The following is a 20,084-nucleotide window of genomic DNA, read 5'->3' as shown; positions in this document are numbered from 1 at the left end:
AGCATCTGCTGATTAATTCCACACCTGATGTGTTATGATCCACTAGTTAGGCACGATACGACATGAATAAATCTCCATTTCTGTTATCTTTGCCACCATCTTGACTGTACCAGTGTTTCCCCTATAATCATAATATCTGCGCCACTGCAGAATTATGAGCACCACTGCTAAAATGGTGCTCATACTACTTATGAACTTATGGTCCCCCATTACCTATTCAAAGAATAAGTAAAAAAAAGACAAAGAATCTCACCAGACATGTTGTGTCAACTATCAGTTCTTGACAGTTTTTTAAACTTGGTTGCACCATTATTATTCACTCCTCTCGGTGTGTGTGGGCACATAGTGTCAGCTCCCCTTGACAGGGTAGTCTATCCCAACTCAGGTGGGAAACTCCCGGGAACATCAACATGTCTAGTATGCAAATAATTGATGACAGGGCTAGATTTGGATGTCAAAGCAAGGATTAGCCAAGCTGTAATACAGCCTTCCATAGCAAAGGCACCGTATCCATGCATGTCAGCAGCAGGGTACTTATAAATTCTCCTGAATGATTTGTTTGAACAACGTTAAATGAATTAGCCCATGCTTCAGTTTCTGGTATATCCTGTTGAAGATCAGGCATCCTTGTACTTAACATCATAGTCAAGTGCTGCCTGAGGTATGGAGAGCACATTAAAAGAAATGTCGTCCTTGATGAATATTTCCAGTGTTTGAGGAGATAAAACTGTTTGAGCTGTCACTGAAATACTACTCCCTGTAATGTAAAAATGTGCCATTTGTGTGAATTCATGGTGAAGAAATGAAATGCGGACATTCTTTGAATTCCTGCAGCTTCCCAGGCAAACCATACCAATGCCATTTCAAGGTTTTTTGGGCTCGCCTGGAGAGAGTTTGTAACCTGGACTGAGCAGAAAACCCCCAAGACAGGAACTGGTTTGCCTCAGCTCCCCCCCAAAAAACCAAGCTATATTATTGTCTTCTAGAGAACATAATGGGTTTAAAGTTCGCATGCTGCTGTAAGGAAAAACAACAGCTTCTTCTTAAATACCTAGAGGGGTTCTGCAGCGGCCTTTCTTGGTTGTTTTTCCAGGGATCATCTGGAGAAGTGAGAGATGTGTGCAGCTCCTATCACTTCTTCCCATGTTCTTCTAGAAGAGTTTTGTCTTACCGTGTGTTCAGATAGAACATGGAGCAAATTTTAGCTGCAGAGCGATTACATACAAAGTCAATGCAAAGATGTGAGTAGACACATTTGGAAGCTGGAGGGAAATAACAGAAAGAACTGGAGTCTGGTGAGTTCTGAGTTCAGTTAGAAACTGAACACAAACACACAGACATGGTTGGTCTGTCCATTGCTAGCTAGCTTACAGCTTATATACTGGCCAGGCTGGTGGGAGATAACCTTGTGTGTGTGTGTGTGTGTGTGTCTGTCACAGGCTACTAAGATCTAAAGATCAGTTAATTGGGGACAGCTTGTTCAACTGGGGACAAAATCCATGTCCCCAGTTGGGAAAAAGCTGATTTTTGGGTCAATGGTTAAGGTTAAGGTTAGGGTAAGAGTTAGGTTTAGGCAAGTAGTGGTTATGGTTAGGTAAGTCTCCAGAAAATGAATGTCAGTCTTTGTAATGTCTCCAAAGGTGACCAAGGTCAACGTGTATGTGTGTGTGTAGGTTAGAAAGAGCGAGCTTAGTCCCTTCTCACAGGGGGCTAAGCGGGCGGGGGGGAGGACCGTAATAAGATTTTGGGATAAAGGTCTACGGCGGTGTTCAGACCGACATTAGCTCTACAGGGTCGTCCAGCAAAAAAGTTGAACTGGGCTCAACTGTGGTTGCAATACATCATCATCCACTGTGGCGCTTTGTTGTCCACTCACATACATGCAAGTACACATTTCTGGTGGATTCCTTTGTAACATGAACACCGTGTTTCTGCTGTTTAAGTCCAGATAACGATAAAACGGTTGCCACCCTAATAACTTTATAGAATTGTAAAATCCTGTCTGTGAGTGTTGCAAACTACGATGCAGTGTTTTGCATTTTATAAACCTTTTAAATGCATTAATCTGTCCAACTCAACTTCCTGGATTGTATTTCATTCTCACCAGTACCTTAAACAACGCAGCCCCTTGCATTGTTGTAATGCAGGGCTGATTTTGTTCTAAATGCAGCCCTTAGCATACAGGACTGGAAAGAAGTTAGATATAGGAGTTGAGAGTGTCGGTGTGTGTGTGTGTTTATGCATGCACTTAAAGGAGAAGGAATTTCTTGCTCCTTGTGCAGAGCGCTATGTGCGACTGTGGGATTAGAAAGCTGCCTTTGTCTGTGAGCTGCGGCAGGTCGGAGCTGAGCAGGGCTCAGGTAACTGCTGTAGGAATGACTGGACGGGAGAGGTGAGGATGCCACAGAGAGAGGAAGGGATCAGGGCCCGGAGACAGAAGAGACGATTGTCTTCAGGCATGTGTCAGAGGGCTATGTGCAGTATTTGCACATCAATCAATCAGTATCGCATTCATCTTTAGATGTCATACTGTATGTAATTACTTAGATGAAACCATGATCAAAATATGTAGCTGCCTCTTGTCAGGAAACCTGGAGTTTGGATTGTTCTACAGCACAGAGATTTCCTTACAATACAAAATGGGATATAATTATACAATTTATATATCTATATAAATATACACAAACACAACATAGATGAATAAAAATATAACAAGAGTAAGGTAATAATAATTATGAAATAAACAAAGTAGTATAGAAATACATTTTAAATGTATTTACAGAATGGAATAATAATAGTTTTGAATATGGGATATAAAAGTTTAAATGAAATATTGACTATAGAAAGGAAATATGGACTGTGCGACAGACCAAGAAATAGTGACAAGTGCAAGACTTACCTGTGACATGTGTAATAAATAATTCAATTATGTAACGGTGGAGGTTGAATGGAATGTACAATGTTAGGTGCAGGTGTAGGAATTAAAAGAGGGATGTGAGATGTAAAGTCCAGTGTGATAACAGCACAGTTCAGCTGTTTAGTAGGGCAACAGCTTCTGTTCCTGTGTCTGCTGGTGGAGCTAGGGGGGGGGGTCGGGCCTGGCCCTGGTGGAGTGCGGCTGATCAATGCGGGGGAGTTTGCAGCTGATGATCCTCTCAGCTGAGTGAATGATGAGGTGCAGCCTTTGAGTGTCCTGTTAGGTTGCTGTACTGTGCCAAACAGTGATGGATGTGTGTGTGTGGGACTGACTGACTATGTGCTGACTGGATTCTGTCCCTCATGTTGTCATTTCAGTCTGGCTGGGCCTGAATAGGTGATCCATCATTACGCAGCCATCTGTGCTGACTGGGATGCAGGCTATGCCTGGCTATAGCAGGCAGAGGATACCACGCTGTTGCTTCTAGGATTCTTATGTGGGAGAGTGTAATGCCAGCACATGGCCATTTGCAGTGGTCAACATTCGAGAGCTTCTATTGTCACATGCACAGCAACACAGCAGGTGGAAACATTGAAGGCAGTAAAATGTGTCTGTTTCAAGCTCTTCCAAGTAGAGTACAAACTAAATATTTATAATTATAAAAAAAAGGAGAGAGAAAGAAGAGAAAGATAAGAAAGAGACAAAATAAAAAATACAGATATACAATATATTGCACACTGGGTAAACATGTGCTGTATTGATAAATAGAAATATTGCCTAGAAGAGATGTGTGTGTGTGTGTGTGTGTGTGCATGTGTGTTCACAAAGAAGTCCCAAAGTTCAACAGCCTGATAGAGAAAAGCTGTCTCTGAGCCTGCTGGAGTCTGTAGCTGGGGTAGTTGGGGTCCTTGATGATTTTTCCAGCTTCCCTCATGCTCCTCTGGATGTAGAGGTCCTGCATGGGTGGCAGTTCAGACCTGGTGATTCACTGTGAGCAGCTTTGATGACTCCTTGCAGGGATTTGCGGTCCTGCTTGGAGCGTAGTCATTTCTCTGACGCTATGGATCTTTAACAGGGTGCAGCTGTATGTCCTTACAGTCTTTTGTGGTAGTGTGACATTAAGCTGCTCCTTCAACAGCTGGTGCATATCCACATCAATTACTGATATCTCAGTATTGCTGCTATTTAATAATGCAATTGTTTTTATCACAGCACTTATTAGCTTGTAACTCCAGCCACAAGGACTGCAGCTCCCTCTGGCAGACTGCCTGCATATGCTCTACAGAGAGAGAGAGAGAGAGAGAGAGAGTGAGGAAAGGAGGCACCCCGGCTAAACATCTTGCCTGGAGCAGCAATATGTTTTTTTTTGTTTTTTTGCCTCAACACATCTATCATGACATGTTTTCTCACTCCCCCAAATGAAGCCATCCACCACTTCCTCACTCAGCTCCCTCCTCTCTTTTTCTCTCCAACCTGTGCAGACTATGTAGAAGTGCACTCATTTTTTCCATCTTCTCACTCTCTCTCTCTCTGCTCTACTTTCCTCAGTGGAAATAGTCGTCTCACCAAATCCTCAGGTGATGACGAGGCAAATCCTCAAACCCAATACTTGAGCTTGTTTCAAAATCCAAGGCATCCTGGCTTTCCATTTCTTGCCTTTTGTGTTTCTGTTAGTATCTATACTATGAAGAATTCTTTGGATGTCACTGCTGTTACACTGAGCCCTGAAATACAGCCATATTATTACTACTGAAGCACTTACTGAACAATTGTAGTGTTGTATCTGATGTAACAGTAGCAGCGGTTTCAGAGTACAAGTGTTAGTGGCCTGACACCCAACTTTAAATTTATTCATTTCACTACTAAGTAATTATTAGACTGTGGTTTATTATTGGAGAATTGCCTTGAAATGAGGACAAAAATAAACTATGATGTTCTTTGTTTAATATCATGATCACCACAGCCAGAGAGAGAGAGAGAGGCAGTGACATTTATTTTTAGACAGCTGTTCTTCATTCCATATGTAGTGAACATGAGGATTATGGTGTGTTTCTGTTACATTTAAGCCGTGCTATTTAGGCTGCTCAAAAACTAAGTGTGTAGTAACCCTTTATCATTTAGCGTGTAGTTTATAGCCTACATAATTATGTGTGATAATTATGCGTTGAGACATGCCTGAGTCAAGTCTCATGTCCAAAAAGAGAAGTCCAAGTCAGGTATCAAATCAGTTGAGACAAATCTGAGTTACGTCTCAGGTTGGTCGAGACAAGTCCAAGTCGAGACTCAAGTCAATCAAGACAAGTCTGATTTTTGTCCTTAGTCTAAAGCCCTTGGGGTACGTCCAAGTCAAGTCACAAGTCTTGTCTGTTGAGGAACTCTTACGCAAGTCATACACCTGGGGTTAGGGTTAGGGGTTAGGGTTAGGGTTAGGGTTAGGGGGTTAGGGTTAGGGTTAGGATTAGGGGGTTAGGGTTAGGGTTAGGTGGTTAGGGTCAGCGTTAGGGGTTAGGGTTAGGGTTAGGGTTAGGGGGTTAGAGGGTTAGGGTTAGGGTTAGGGTTAGGGGTTAACCCTAACCCTCATCCAGCAGTGATTCAAGTGATGAAAGATGGTATGTGCTCTGCTGCGCTTTAGCGTTCCGTGGAATTTGTATCCAACACCATTCTGACAGAATCTGGTCCCCCTCGTCTGTGGTAAATGTTGCAGTGCCAGTTATTGTGGCCGGTAGATGAGAATGTTCTAATTAGAGCAGGGATTGAATGCGAATTCAGTGTTTTTGATTATGAAGCATCACTTTTGTTTGTACGGGGTTTTGAGAAGCGACATGAAAGTCGGTCTGTCCTCAGGCAAGGCAAGATATTCTCCCACTAGTGTGCAGCATACAGAGACACTTTTAATTAGACTGGGAGATGAATATTATCGCCATGGGAGAAGTGGCCTCTTTTTTTTTAGATAGTAGCAACAAAATCAACTGACTGAATGGAAACCTTTAACTCATCGCAGCCATTTTAAAGTCTTTTTTTTTTCTCAGAGCAGGGAGAAGTGCTGGTGTCTCAGAATGAGACCCCTACACAACTATTATTCCATTTGGAAGGATGTGTTAGAATGAGGTACCATGGCTGAATCACCAGTTCCCTCATTCCTCCTGCAGTGAGACCGTTTTCTTTATTGCATTATTTGTCTCTGAAATCACAAGTGCAAAACAGACAAGAATCATGACATCTCCTTTTCCTTCTCTCTGCCTTGTGTGTGTGTGTGTGTGTGTGTGTGTGTAGCAGAAGCTTGATGGAATGCATGCCTAATGTCAAATTATTTGTCTTTTGAGACTAATTGCTGTAATTCTTTGAACACTTTAACTACGCCAACACACACACACACACACACACACACACACACACACACACACACACACACACACACGCAGCTGCTGATATCTAGCCTCGCATGCCACACCTTCACTCATCTTGCGTGTCTCCTCCTGAGAGCCCTTTCATACTGATGCATTGCCACCATTAATCATGCTAGTTGTTAAAACCGAGCAGAAAGTCATGTGATGCAGGCTTAGCACAGAGTTAGCACTGTTCTATAAACCCCTAACAAACCAGTTGTGTGCAGCATACCAAATATGGAAGGAAGTCCATGAGAAAACACTTCCATCTAATAATTATGCTTGAGTTCTAACAGCAGACATCATTTATCCAGAGGGAGGATAATCACAGGGGTTCATGTGGGTCCCATTTCCTAAAAAGCATCTTAAAGCTTAGATCATAGTAAAAGTCATCTTAAGAACTCTTTTTTGACTGACACGGTATTTCTGAAAAGGGCTTTTCTAAAGAAATCAAATAAAATCAACCAGATAGAAATGTATACTGTCACTCATGAGCGGAGCAGATTTATAAAGTATGACCACTTTCCTCCCACCAATATGTATCATATAAAATACAGTAATCTGCAAACATTTAAAGTGTATTTCCGTAATGTACTTAGCTTGATAAATTCTAAGCGTGTAAAATATTTTGTCATCTTTTGCTTCATCTGTGCTTTGTAATGTATTTATTTTCTGTAGGGCTGTAGTCTGCTGGTCGACTGGTCGATTAGTTGGTCGATATGCTCTCGTCCGACTAAATTCTCATTGGTTGAATAATCTCTGTGTTATTTTCATAAGGAGAAAAGTGCGACATCAACAGCTTTCCAGGATTAATCCATTATTTCCTGCGGCGGGAGGGACAGACTAACAAATTACCTGTGAAAACGGGGGTGTATTCAAAACACCCCCCTTGTTTTCACAACTTTGAACTCGCCCAACCTAATGGAGACCGCAGGGTCTGACTGTACTCAACGTTTACTCAACGTTTACTGAACGTACTGAACGTTTACTGAATCTGTGTTTCTCCATAATGACACAACGAGAACCCCCGCCAGGCCAAAAAAATGATATTTGTTAATATTCGACAGCGTTTGGGAGTCTCTGTGCAGCGTTGTTCTGGTACGCGAATCAACCTCTGTCGTTGCCTGGGAAACCACTGGTAGCGTGGCTCTGTTAAGGAGTGTGTTTGCGTAGCAAGTGGGAAAGAGCGAGGAGCAGAGAAGTGACGGTGGATGCGGGCGGAGCAGAGGAAAAGGTTAGTAGTAAGTTGTCAGTCTGACAGTAAATGTACAGTACAGACTATAGTGTGTCAGTTAATAAATGCTCAAAAATCACGTCTGTTGTTTCCCCAAATGCTGGAGAAGTGAAGGGGGTTAGCTTCAAAGTTAGCAACAATGGGTTAGCCTAACCTGAAGACACAAAACAGAGAAATATAGAACAGACACACACACACAACCACACACACAACCAACCCCCGAGCAACTAATCAATTAGTTGAAGATTATGTACGATTTTAGTCGACCAAGATTTTCTTTGGTTCGCTACAGCCCTAATTTTCTGTATACAAGCTAGTTTACATACAGTCAACACACATTAACTGTAAAAAAAAAAAAAAAAACTAACGGTGAAAAAAAGGAAGAAACCTCAGGAAGAGCAACAGAGGAGGGATCCTTCTTCCAGGACGGACAGACATGCAATAGATGTTGTGTGTACTGAATAGAACAGGAATACAGCATAGAACAATGGATTTGTTTTTTATAATGAATTTGTTTTTTATAATGGATTTGTAATATATATATATGAAGAATGTGATGAAGAGCAGGTGCCACCAGAACAGAAGAGGACCTGACGCCACACAACCTCCACCACCTTGGAGACCTGGCAGGAGGACAGACTACACATGCACACACGGGAGACTCACATCACACCATTCACATACACGGGACAAGAGACAAGAAAAGACATTATTCACTGAGGAGAGAGAGAAGGATAAATATATAATTCAGAGAAAGACAGACATGAGATGAGGCTGAACTCCTGCAAGATGATGAGGAACCAGATCCAAAACCTCGGGAAGTGGCAGCGACAGCCAGGGAAGTAGAGCGGTTCCAGGATGGGTACTGGTCCAGCAAGAGCTGCCCGAGAGACAAGAGAGGACAGGAGGAGAAGATAGGGAGAGAGAGGGAGAGAAGAGCGAGGGGCTCACAGCTCGAACGCTCACCTGCTCATGGAACAAACAAACAGAAGCTTAGAGAGATGCAATGGTTAGCAGAACATTCGCAATAATCAATAATCTCATCAGCAGGACAGCACTTAGTAAATTCATTGAGACAGAAACAAACCCACCGTGCAGTACAAGGTCATGAAGGACCCAATTAAAGGCAACTAATTGTAGGTTAAGGCAAAAAGAGGAGGTTTATGTTTAGATTTAAAGGATTCAACAGACTGGGATTGTCTGACATCAGCAGGGAGGTTATTCCATAAGAACAGGGCCTGATAGGAAAAGGCCCTGCTGTCTTCTTTTTAACTCTTGGGACACACAGGAGCCCTACATTCTGACAGGGGATAGCTCCAGATGGAGTATAAGGTTTAAGGATATCAGACAGGTAAAATCAAGCATGCCTGTTCAGGATTTTATAATAGAATAGATTAGAATAAACTTAATTGTCCAACTGAGGCAGGAACATTGTTCTTGGTCTCACTCAGGAAAATAAAAACACAAACATGTCCACAAGATAAAAACATCACATTAACAGAACAAAGATCTCTCAGTTTTTAAGTTACGTTACAACCTGTTCACTCATCAGCAATAAAATATTAATACATGTAAATCCCTTCATAATACTTACATGTTGAACCTTTAAGAAATCAGCTTTAAGAAAGCCTGTAACTTGGTTACTTGAATACATGTAAACACAATGAATGATGCCAAGATTTTAACATTGTTTAACTGACTCTCCTAAAACAAGAGAAAGAGAGAAAGAAATAGCAAGTGTGCACGTGGGCAATCAAGAGAGGGATATGCATATGGACATACAGACTTATCAGTGAAATGTATGAACTGCATCATACACACATATTAAGAGCATGTAAACACACTGCATGTCACACCACTGAGTGACTTCTCACTTTTCATCATTTCATTTTGTTATCCTGTGGTATTTGGCTCTGTATGTCTACCACTACTGCTCCTTAGTGTTAGACATACTAGTCAGCTGGTACTAATAAAACCACGTACAGTAGATGCTGTCATGTATTAACTGTGGCTGCTGGATGTTTCCTCTGAGAACAATAAAAGGTTTCTTCCTCTTGAGCCCCAGCTAATGCACTCTCTGGCACAGCACAAGCTTCTTCCAACAACAATATTTCATTAGTTGGAGATCTGATTACAGTCTGTGAACTGACTGTTTGTTTTGCTCTTTGGTGGCTGTCACTCTTAACATTCTTTGGCCAGGTTGAATGAGGATGTGGATGAAGCTAATTAGGCAGAAGTACCAGTGATCACCGCACATGGTTTCATAGGAACTGTTTAGGCTCCAGATATATCTGGTTTGTTTAGTGATCTAGTTGAGACAGACTGCATTTCACTCCTGGCATCTAAATGTCTTACAAATGTATCTTGAGTGATTTCCTCACACTGGATTTTAAAATGCAGCTGTTTCTACCAATGAATGTGTCTGAATGTCTGCAACTCAGCAAAAGTAGGGAGACTCAGCAGCCACACATTTCTCCGTTCTCTATTTCTTTGTCAAGCGACATCAGGTTAGGCTAACCCATTGTTGCTAACTTTGGAGCTAACCCCCTTTGCTTTTCTGGCAGTTGGGGAAATAACAGAGGTGACTCTTCTTGGTCTTGACAAGCTGTAGCATTTATTAACTGACACACTGGAGTCTGTACTGTACATTTACTGCCAGACTGACAACTTACTGTTAACCTGACTGTCAAAGACTTAAAGAATCTGTGCAAAATCTTTATGTTTATGGTTTATGGCTTAATGGTTTGTCCAGTCTTTGTAGGTTTTCAGCAGGTCGTTGGGTCTGCCCCAAGCTTTGGTTGTATGTTTATTTTGTAAGATGAGATCGGAATCAAAATAAGGATTTTATTGGCTAAAAGGTAGAACTTACGAGCTGCTAACGATTGTATGTTGCTCTCTCACACTTAAACGGTATTCTGAAACTAATTAAATTGTGGCATTTCATTGGTGCTTCCCGCCTAAAATGGTATCTCTATCTGTGTCCACACATACAATGTGAGATTGACTTGTTTATTATCTAGTCTACCACTATGTACAGTTGACTATGTGCATAAAAATAAGTGACCAGAAACATACTTAGGGAATCAGGCCAAACAGAAGACAATAGAGAAAAGTAGCTTTGCTGTTGTTGACACAGATACTCTTCACTGTCTTCACTGGCACACACACACACACACACACACACTTGTAGATATGCTGCCAAGCTGTGATTATGTTGTCTTTTCCTTCTCTGTTTCCTTAATAACCTCACAGTACAAGCCAACATTAGGTTGAATTAAATCGACAATTAGCCTCCTGTGATGGGGAGTCCAGGCGTGGGGGGGCAGCTATGTCAGGACCATTATACTAACTCAGTTAATTGCTTTTTTGCATTCTGTGCTCATGGCTTCAACAATCACATCCCCATTGTTTGATAGGTGGCCTTGGTGGCCTTTATGGATTTTGTGACAGAAATGATCCTGGTCTAGTTTGTACCTTGGTATTGACACCAAGTACATTTTCAGCACAGAACAAAAAAAGGAAAAAATGTGCTGTGATTTATTTTGAAACATTTAATTGTGGCTCATTCTTACTTTGACGTAACTGATTGTAGGGCTGTGCAGTATAGCATATTTTCTGTAAATTCAATGAATAAATAGTTTCTGGTCTGTCAAAAGCCAAGAAGAGTAATTTATTTAAGTAATCCATGCAAAAGATGGCCAGACTCCAAATGATAAAAAATATTGCCGTAAAGAGCGTGATTTGCGACACAACTAAATAAATGGTAGAGTATAATGTAAAACAATAGATGTTTTTCTATCGTCACACGATATACAGTGGAAACTGCTTATAGTGATCACATCTGTCTGGGTCAAACTGATCACTATAAGCAGATGATTATTATAACCAATTTTTTCTTTTTCTTTATTTCTTTATTTGCAGATTACCGTCAAATTGACATTTTTATATTTATTACATGACATTTATAACATGTCATAAGTTTCAAGGAGACTACATTTTTCATTGAGAGACTGTCTTTTTCCCATCATGATTTCAATGTGCACGCAGCACCAGCCTCAGATAACCAGCTGGAAGCAGACAGGTTGCACATTTAGGCTGCGGGGGTGAGGGCTGCAGCGGCCCGCAGCAAGAAAGTTGAACCAGAATCAACTTTTGGAGAAACTCAACCTGTAACGCTGCAGTGGCCAATCACAGCCGGCAATTAGACTGATTACAGCTGTAACCCTGTCATGAGGGAGGACAAAACATTACTAGGGGGAACATTCCTCTTCATTTGATAACATTAAAAGTAAAGTTAAGCTTTGCTGTTGTCTTCCCAACTCATTTTAAAAAAGAATAAAATAAAACATTATTTCTGATTGTTTCACAGCGGTTACAAATAAACGTGCCTACAACCACACCCCACACCTCCACACAACCCTGCGGAGGTGCGCTGCAACGCCTGATAACAGTGCCATAGCCTCTAATTGCATATCATCCATGTGTCATGGGAGTAAAACAGAATTTTTCCATATGTTTTCATGTATGAAAATACCCAAAATGAACACTGTAAGTGGACTACTTGATTTCTATAAGCAAATTATTTACACAGCATTTGTTTAGGAATGATTCTGTCCTGAGCTTTTTGATCCATATAAGCAGTTGATTACTGTAACCGTGATCACCATAAGTGGTTTCCACTGTATATCATCATATCGCACAGCCCTAACTGATAATAGTGTTTGTGATACTCAGAAGATGTATTAGTATTGTGCAGCTGATAGCACAATAATTACATGATAATTGCATGATTGCAACTTTATGATTGTGTATTGCACATATTCGACTGGCCAGTGCAGTGTGTTCCTGGATGACATGACATTGCATTGCAGCTCTAAGAGACACACCTGGATGATTCTGGTGCAAATAGTTTAGCTTTGTGTTTGACATAAAGATGTGACAGGAATTTACTGGAGAGCCATTATGCTCCTAAATGAGATGCTCTTCATTCGTGTTCTCCATATAGAATATGTCTATAGATAAGCAGAGCATATGATATATTAAATATATGAGATGAGTTCATCTGACTAGCTGGGTTTAGCTAACAGACAACACTCTGCTGAGGCTTTCTGAATGGAACTGCCACTTTTGACTTTATGTCTGGCACAAAACATTGATCTAATAAGGTTAACAAACTGACAAACCAACTCATTTGGACATACCAGACCATAAGCAATCATGAACCGAACCAAATGTCCTGCACCATTACACCTGCCGTGTGTGTGTGTGTGTGTGTGTGTGTTTGTGTGTGTATGTGTGAATGGGAAAGGCTCTTTTCCTAGATGGCACTATCAAGATAGTACAAAGCTCCTTAAATCCAGTTAGTGGCAGCACCTTCCCCCCACAGCCACCCATCAGTGCTGCCGGGCAACCTCCTGCCCTTCAGCTGGGCTCTGAAGTAACAGTGTTTGCCTGGGCTGGCTCTGTGTCTCTCTGCACCATTACTGTCAGAACATCTCTGTTTTGGCAGGAGGATCATTCACTTACTAGAATTGCAGTGATACCTACCACAGGCCAGCTTCTTTGAGAAGTGGTCACACTCATGTCCTGAATGCACGTGTTTGGGAGCGGGTGCCAGCTTGTGAGGCTTTAACATCAGTATTTATTACAGAGAGAGCTTCTTGTCTTTTTAGTTCACAGGCCAAGACTTTACTTTTCTGCAGGAACCAAAGTGGTTCTGGCCTGATCGGCTTTGAGTTTCTCATATCACATCTAGGGAAAATAATGTTGTAAATTCTTAGCAGATCTGTGTTTTGTCAGCTTCGGGGTCAAGAACTTCTAAGACATACTGTAAAGTACATGACACTGTAGAAACCTCTGGGTTTTCCCCAGGATTTTTGAGCATGATGAGGATGTAAGTGTGTTTCCTCTCAATAAATGTTGATACAGTTTATCAATGTACAATATAATATGATCAACTGACAGTGATCCTTGCTGCCAGGTGATGCAATCAATTTTACATGTGAAATGAAACTGAAACTGTGTGTTGCAACAAAAAGACTATATGTCTCCTAATTTAGAACAAAGGACAATTACAAGCTTTAAAATGCCCAAAGAAAATACTCCTCCCCTGATTTGAATCAAGATATTTAGATCAAAAAGTCCCCAAAGCAACAGCTCTTTCACCATACAGATTGTTTTAACTCTGTGTTCTTGGTTTATCTGACTGCCTTGGTTTAGTTCATAGGTAACAACTAACACACTGCCAGGGGTTGTGAAAGAGGCGAAAGGGAAAAAGGTTTCCCTCACTGACAGCAGGCATTGGTTGTAAGATGGATGCTGGGGAGAATCTGAGGTGATCCTAGATAGTTTCCCAGGCATGCTGCATGTGTCAGTGGTGACATCTGGACCATGAGCCATAACCATCAGTATACAGCTGTTGGCCCTTTACCTAGGGGTCGGACGGCCATGCTGTCGGTGGGATCAAACAGTGACAGGGTTGTAATTAGTACCCCACTCCCACCATCCCCTCCTGGGCAAGCCACAGGGTTCTGGGGAGGGATTGATCACTGTATGCATGTTTCAGCTCCACAGCTGAATTCCCCAAACACTCCTACTGCTTCGTACACATCCATAGGGTGGACTCAGGAGAAACATGGACATGCTGTTTGGACCTTGAGGCAGTTATACCTTTGGGCGAAGAAACGCATGTCACTCAACCTCAGTTGTGAGTGGGTTACATGTGTAAGTAGCCATAGTATTGATGGAACATCATAAGGAGCAGTAGGATAAATATTTTACATCAAATCTGAGTGAAATTCATATCTTTGGAACCGTCATTTACAGAAGGAAGTATTATAAACAGTTGGTTAAAAGTCAGGTTGATTTACAGATTTAATCTGCAAGATTCTTTGCTTTAATTAATCTGTGATTAATTTGTTAGATGTTGAAACAGATTTTGTGGTGTTTTTGCACCACAGTGTTATTAGTAGTGTGGCATCTTTTTCCTTTGACAGCACTGTTTTCTGTCTATTCAGTATGTCTATCATACTCACGCACAAACAAACTAGTTTTCCTCTGTTTACTCCAAACACAGTGGAAATGTCAAACTCACTACTTTCATTGTGTGTGATGGAGTTTTGGACATTTCCATCATTTTGATAGAGGTTGATTTTTGATTCATCAGTCAACAGAACTTTGTTATCTATGTTGTTGAAAAACTGCAACCTGCCTACATCCTGGAGAGCATTCTTGACTTGCTGTACAGTCGTAAAAGGCTTTTTCTTCACCATGCAAATGATTTTCTGTTCATCCACAAGATTTGTGCTCCTTGGTCTACCAGCTCGTTTCCTGTGTACACCTGCTTTTTTAGAATGAACCCAACTGTTGAGTTTGGCAAACCAACTACCTTTAATATCTTTCTGATAGATTTTTTGTTTTTTTCCCAGCCTCATTATTATCTTCTTCACTTGCATGGTCGCCTCTACTCCTCATACTGACAGACAACTCCACATCAATCTAAATGGCAACTCTCAACTCTGAGCCATTTGTGAGCTCTTTTGTGCTGAACTAATCTTGAAACACACACAGCTGCCCAACAAACATTAAGTAGCGCCCAATTTCTTTTAAACCCTTGTAATTTGTGCACTATGTGTTGAAAGGGCTATATCTCCCACAGTGCTCTTTCTATATTGATGTAAACCTACTCAAATTAAAGCTGAGACGTGGCACTCTAATGTATTATCCATTACTTCAGTTCATATTAATATGCTAAAGAACAAAACTTGAAGAACAAAACATGTAAATGTCCAAATACTAATTGTATGGGCTGTATGTAAAACTTCCAGCCTTCTTATGGCATTTTGATTCATTTCATGCTATGGCCTTGTTGTCTCACAGTGCAACATGCAGGGCAGTGGGGGAACTGTTCACAGTGAAGTAGTCTAGTCACCAAGACCAAATCAAATCTGAGCTTCAGACAGGATGATTCTGGAGAGGTTGTGCCTGCCACACAGAGGCCACTGCTTATTTACTAAGTGCTGTTTCATGCACTTCTTCACCTCGTTTACACACTCTGTGATAAGAGCACTAAACATGGCAGAGTGAGAAATTGGACTTCAAAGGGAGATTTGCTTTTGGAATGGAGGGATTGTTTAGGGCAGGGACTGAGGTGCAGATTATAGGCTTGCATAAACATATTCACTTTCAGTCGGCGATGTGTGTGTAGAAACACTTGTCTCCAAGCTTTCCTACACCCACATCCCAGTTCCTGTTCTTCCTCCAGCTTCCTTGGGCGGTGCTCACTAAATGCTAGCTCCATGGACCACCAGGACTCCACAAGTATGCTGCTGCCCACCACACAGCTATAATTACCTTCAACAATAAAAAAAAGAAAATTTTGACCACTATTGGGTAGTTTTTCCCTTCGTTTTTATGGAAGGTCTTAATTTAGGCTTTTGCCTTGATGTCAGAGAGCAGTTCATGCCGTGGATCCGCCCATGGGTGGCTCTGGAGGCAGTCAGACAGTAATGAAGCAGCTGGCAGCTGTTGTCTTCTTCGTAGAATGTCAAGTGACATGCTGTAGGCCTGAGGTGACAGAAGGGTCTTGTCCAGATCACACCTGATCTATCACCTACACTGATGTCATATTTACATTAGATCACTTGGGGAGGCCTTCATGTCTGGCTAGCATAATGTGGACCTGTTAGCCCTGTCACTACAGGAACTTAACAACCATAACCTAGGGATTCTCTCAACCTCAACTTTTAACAGCCTTATGAGGCTTGATATGAGGTTCTCTCTTGTGTTTTCACCTTATTTAAAGAGCAACAGTGGCAAATGATCATGTGACCCAGACCGAGATGGCAACATCACTGAGAGACTGTAATTAGCTGTGCACAAGAACTAAACTTAGCACAGAAAGTAAGGAAATTTGTGTTTGGTAGATTATGTCTTTGTTATAACAATGCCTCTTGGCAATAAATCTTTGAAAGCCTGTTTATTTCCCTTTAAATGGTGCCACATTTGTAATGAACATGCATTTGTGGAATGAGCAGCAGAGCTGAGTATGTGGGTTGCGCCCATGAAAAATTTGCCAAATCTTCTCTGCCAATGTCAAACAGCTTATTTTGCTGTTGCTATTGACTCTTGTTTTGAGCTTCTGGCAGCACCTGTGAGCATGGGCCCTGCTACAGTGGTCAGTAGGTGTCTGCTCCAAGAACTGACATGCCATGATCTGGATAGGGCCTGTGCGATAGGCAACTTCAAGCTGATGTTCCGCAAAACCAAGTTGCAACATTATTTGGAGTGAGCCCTAGTACCATCTCCAAAGTGAAGGCCAAGTTCCATATAACGGGGGACGTCAGAGACAGGCCAGGAGGTGGGCATCCCAAGAAGACGACACCCCAAGAAGACAGTTTCCTCACCCTGTCAGCACTTATGTACCATAGGCTGTCTTCTACAGATTTGCAGTCAAGGTTTGCAGGACGATATGGCCGACGGCTCTCTTCCCAGAATCCAGAACAGGCTGCACGCCGCCAATCTCCGGTCTCATAGGGCTGCCAGGAGGCCTGCTATGACTGCCCTTTACCATCAGGCCCGTTTGCGCTGGTGTCGGCAACACATGCACTGGAACCTGAACATGTGGAGGAACGTTAAGTTTAGCGATGAGTCCAGATTCTGCCTATGGCAATAGGATCGTAGGGTCAAAGTGTGGAGAAAACATGGAGAATGCTATGCTGATTGCTGCACTGATAGAGTAACATCTTTTGGTGGACGCATTGTGATGGTGTGGGGCGGCATCTCCCTCACTAGAAAAACTAGGCTTGTCATCTGCAATCTCAATGCAGAGAGATATCTAGATGAGATTCTGCAACCAGTGGCAAACCCATATCTCCACAGTCTGGGATGGAACTCTATCCTCCAAGATGACAAGGCTGCTCCCACAGAGCAGGGTTTATCAGAGACTACCTCCAGAATTTTGGAGTGGAGAGGATGGAATGGCCTGCCAGCAGTCCTGACCTCAACCCAATTGAACACTTGTGGGATCAGCTTGGGCATGCTGTTGCCAGTTTGACCAACACAACCAAGTTGGCTGACTTGCAACAAATGCTAACAAATGTGGCACCCATTTAAAAGGGAATTAAACAGGCTTTCCAACAGTAAAAAATTTATTGCCAAGAAGCATTGTTACAACAAAGAAATAATCTACTAAACACAAATTTCCTTACTTTTTGTGCTAAGTTTATTTAATTCCAAATATTGCAGTTCAAAATCATCAAAGTTTCCCAGTAAGTGTTAACTACGTCAACATGTAATGCGGAGAAAGAGTGTGAAATTTTCACCAATACTACTACACCGCTGACTATTATTGACCAATATTAAAGTTTTTATGATATGCAATTAGTGACTAACTAACTATGTTTGTTTAAGATGGGAGGCATTCAAGGTATACATGAGAAGGGAAATTATCAGTTATACAAATTTCAAGGTTAAACAACATCATATGGAAACTTAAGAAAATCAAATAAAGCTGCTGGAGCGAGACTTGTATAAAGATTATAATGTGTCCAAAATAAAGGACTTACAAATTATGAGAGCCAAATAAAGTTGCTAAAAGTTTTATGTGGCTTAAAGCAGGAGTGTGGGACTTTTGTCTCCCCATTCTGGCATTGAGAGTAAAGGGGGGTGCTTGGCTGCAGCACACTCTCATGCGCACCCCAAATGACAGGCACATAGAGCGCTGGTAAAAACAGATGTTTTGACGGTCCACTGACCCACCGAAGTTTGACCCAGTATGCCCATACAACACTGGCCGTAACCTATTGTTGCAGCTGTAAAATGGTGGATAAATTGTTTTGAGCATCACCTGACCCCCACAAAATGAATCGGAATTTGATCCATTTGGTCCTGTAACATTTGGAAAGTCTAGAAGAGCCACACAATTAACAGCCAAACAGCCAGCACCCAACATGAGATGTAAAAACTCTGTATACTGTGAAATATAGAGAGATTTATCTGGCAGTGATAGGCTTAATCAGCATTGCGTGAACTTGTTTAGGGCTTGGATGTAACGGGCATTTATTTATACGAAAAAGTTGTGTACTGCAGGTTTAAACAGTCTAACCATGACCGACAAAAAAATTGTCTTACAGGTCAATCAACAACATAATGATATCTACAGGTGACAGGACGCTGGTCCCATCAGAGATGATAAATCTTTCAGGAATTTTTGTGTGTCCCTGCACACATCAGAATGCCCAAGCAACTTAAAAAGTCTAAATTTGTTCTAAAATCAGTTGCAATTGCAGACCTTGTCAGAAAGTGGAAAGCAAGAATTGGACCGTAGTTTAACAACAGATTAATTATTAGAAGCCATTCAGCATACAGATGGAAAAGCACCAGGACCAGATGGCTTTCCTATTGATTTTTATAAGAAGTTCAGGGAAAATCCTCTGGCTCCACCTGTAGCTCTGTATGAGGAATCCTATGCGAAGGGAACAATTCAGTTCAATTCAATTCAATTCAATTCAATTTATATAGCGCCAAATCACAACAAAAAGTCATCTCAGGGCACTTTTCACACAGAGCAGGTCTAGACCATACTCTTTAATTTACAGAGAGAGAGACCCAACAATTCCCCCATGAGCAAGCACTCAGCGACAGCGGTAAGGAAAAACTCCCCTTTAACGGGAAGAAACCTCAAGCAGAACCCAGCTCTAGGTGGGTGGCCATCTGCTTTGACCGGTTGGATTGAGAGAGAGAGAGAAGAGGGTGGGGGGTGAGGACACAGACACTTCCATCATCCTTGAGACGTGCAATGATAACTGGCAGGCAAACTTTCAACTGAGTGTTCTTTCAAACCAATTAGTTTGATGGGATGTGATACTCAAACACTTTGTAAGGCCATGGCCAGAAGACTAGAGTCATATCTCCGACTCCCACAAAGCAGCTTTGTCCAAAATAAGCATGGATTTCATAATATTAGAGTATTAAATGCTTAATATATTGTATGAAAAACATGGTTTAAGGATACAGCTGTGTTTGATAAGTCTTTGATAGAATAGAATGGGTGTAGCTTTTCAATGTGCTTCCATGATTTGTGATTGGTATAGGTTTTTTTTAAGCGGATTCAACTTTATACACAAATCCAACTGCTGAGTTATTTACCAATAATAATGTCTCTAAACCATTTAATCTCCAACATTTGATAAGACAAACATGCCCTTTATCACATTTTAGCTATTGAACCTTCAGCTTTGGCTATAAGAGCACATGAGATCATTTCAGGTATAACTACCATGGTCATGAACATCACATTTCTCTTTATGCAGATGACATCATACTGTTTCAGCACTGTGATCCTTTATTTTTCTATCTTGTTTCCTGAACTTTGCTCTCCCATCTAACTATCAGACTTGTGATACCACACCAGTAGCATATATTTAGCCAACTCAACTAACCTTGCTATTTTGGGAAGCAGGCCATCCGTACCTTAAGGACTGCCATATGACTGGTTAGAAACAGTAAGGTGGGATTGGGTTAATAGTACACTGTAAAGCTATATCAT

General features: G+C 41.5%; 1 protein-coding gene across 1 annotated transcript in view; it reads left to right on the top strand.

Moving 5' to 3' along the window:
* The window catches only part of chsy1 (chondroitin sulfate synthase 1), a 75,710-nt gene that overhangs the window by 34,717 nt on the left and 20,909 nt on the right, over window positions 1-20,084 (top strand). The gene's annotated exons all lie outside the window — the stretch shown is intronic.

This window comes from Thunnus albacares, chromosome 1 (genome assembly GCF_914725855.1).
Source record: "Thunnus albacares chromosome 1, fThuAlb1.1, whole genome shotgun sequence".
NCBI classification, from domain to species: domain Eukaryota; kingdom Metazoa; phylum Chordata; class Actinopteri; order Scombriformes; family Scombridae; genus Thunnus; species Thunnus albacares.
This window is presented reverse-complemented; position numbering and strand designations above follow the sequence as displayed.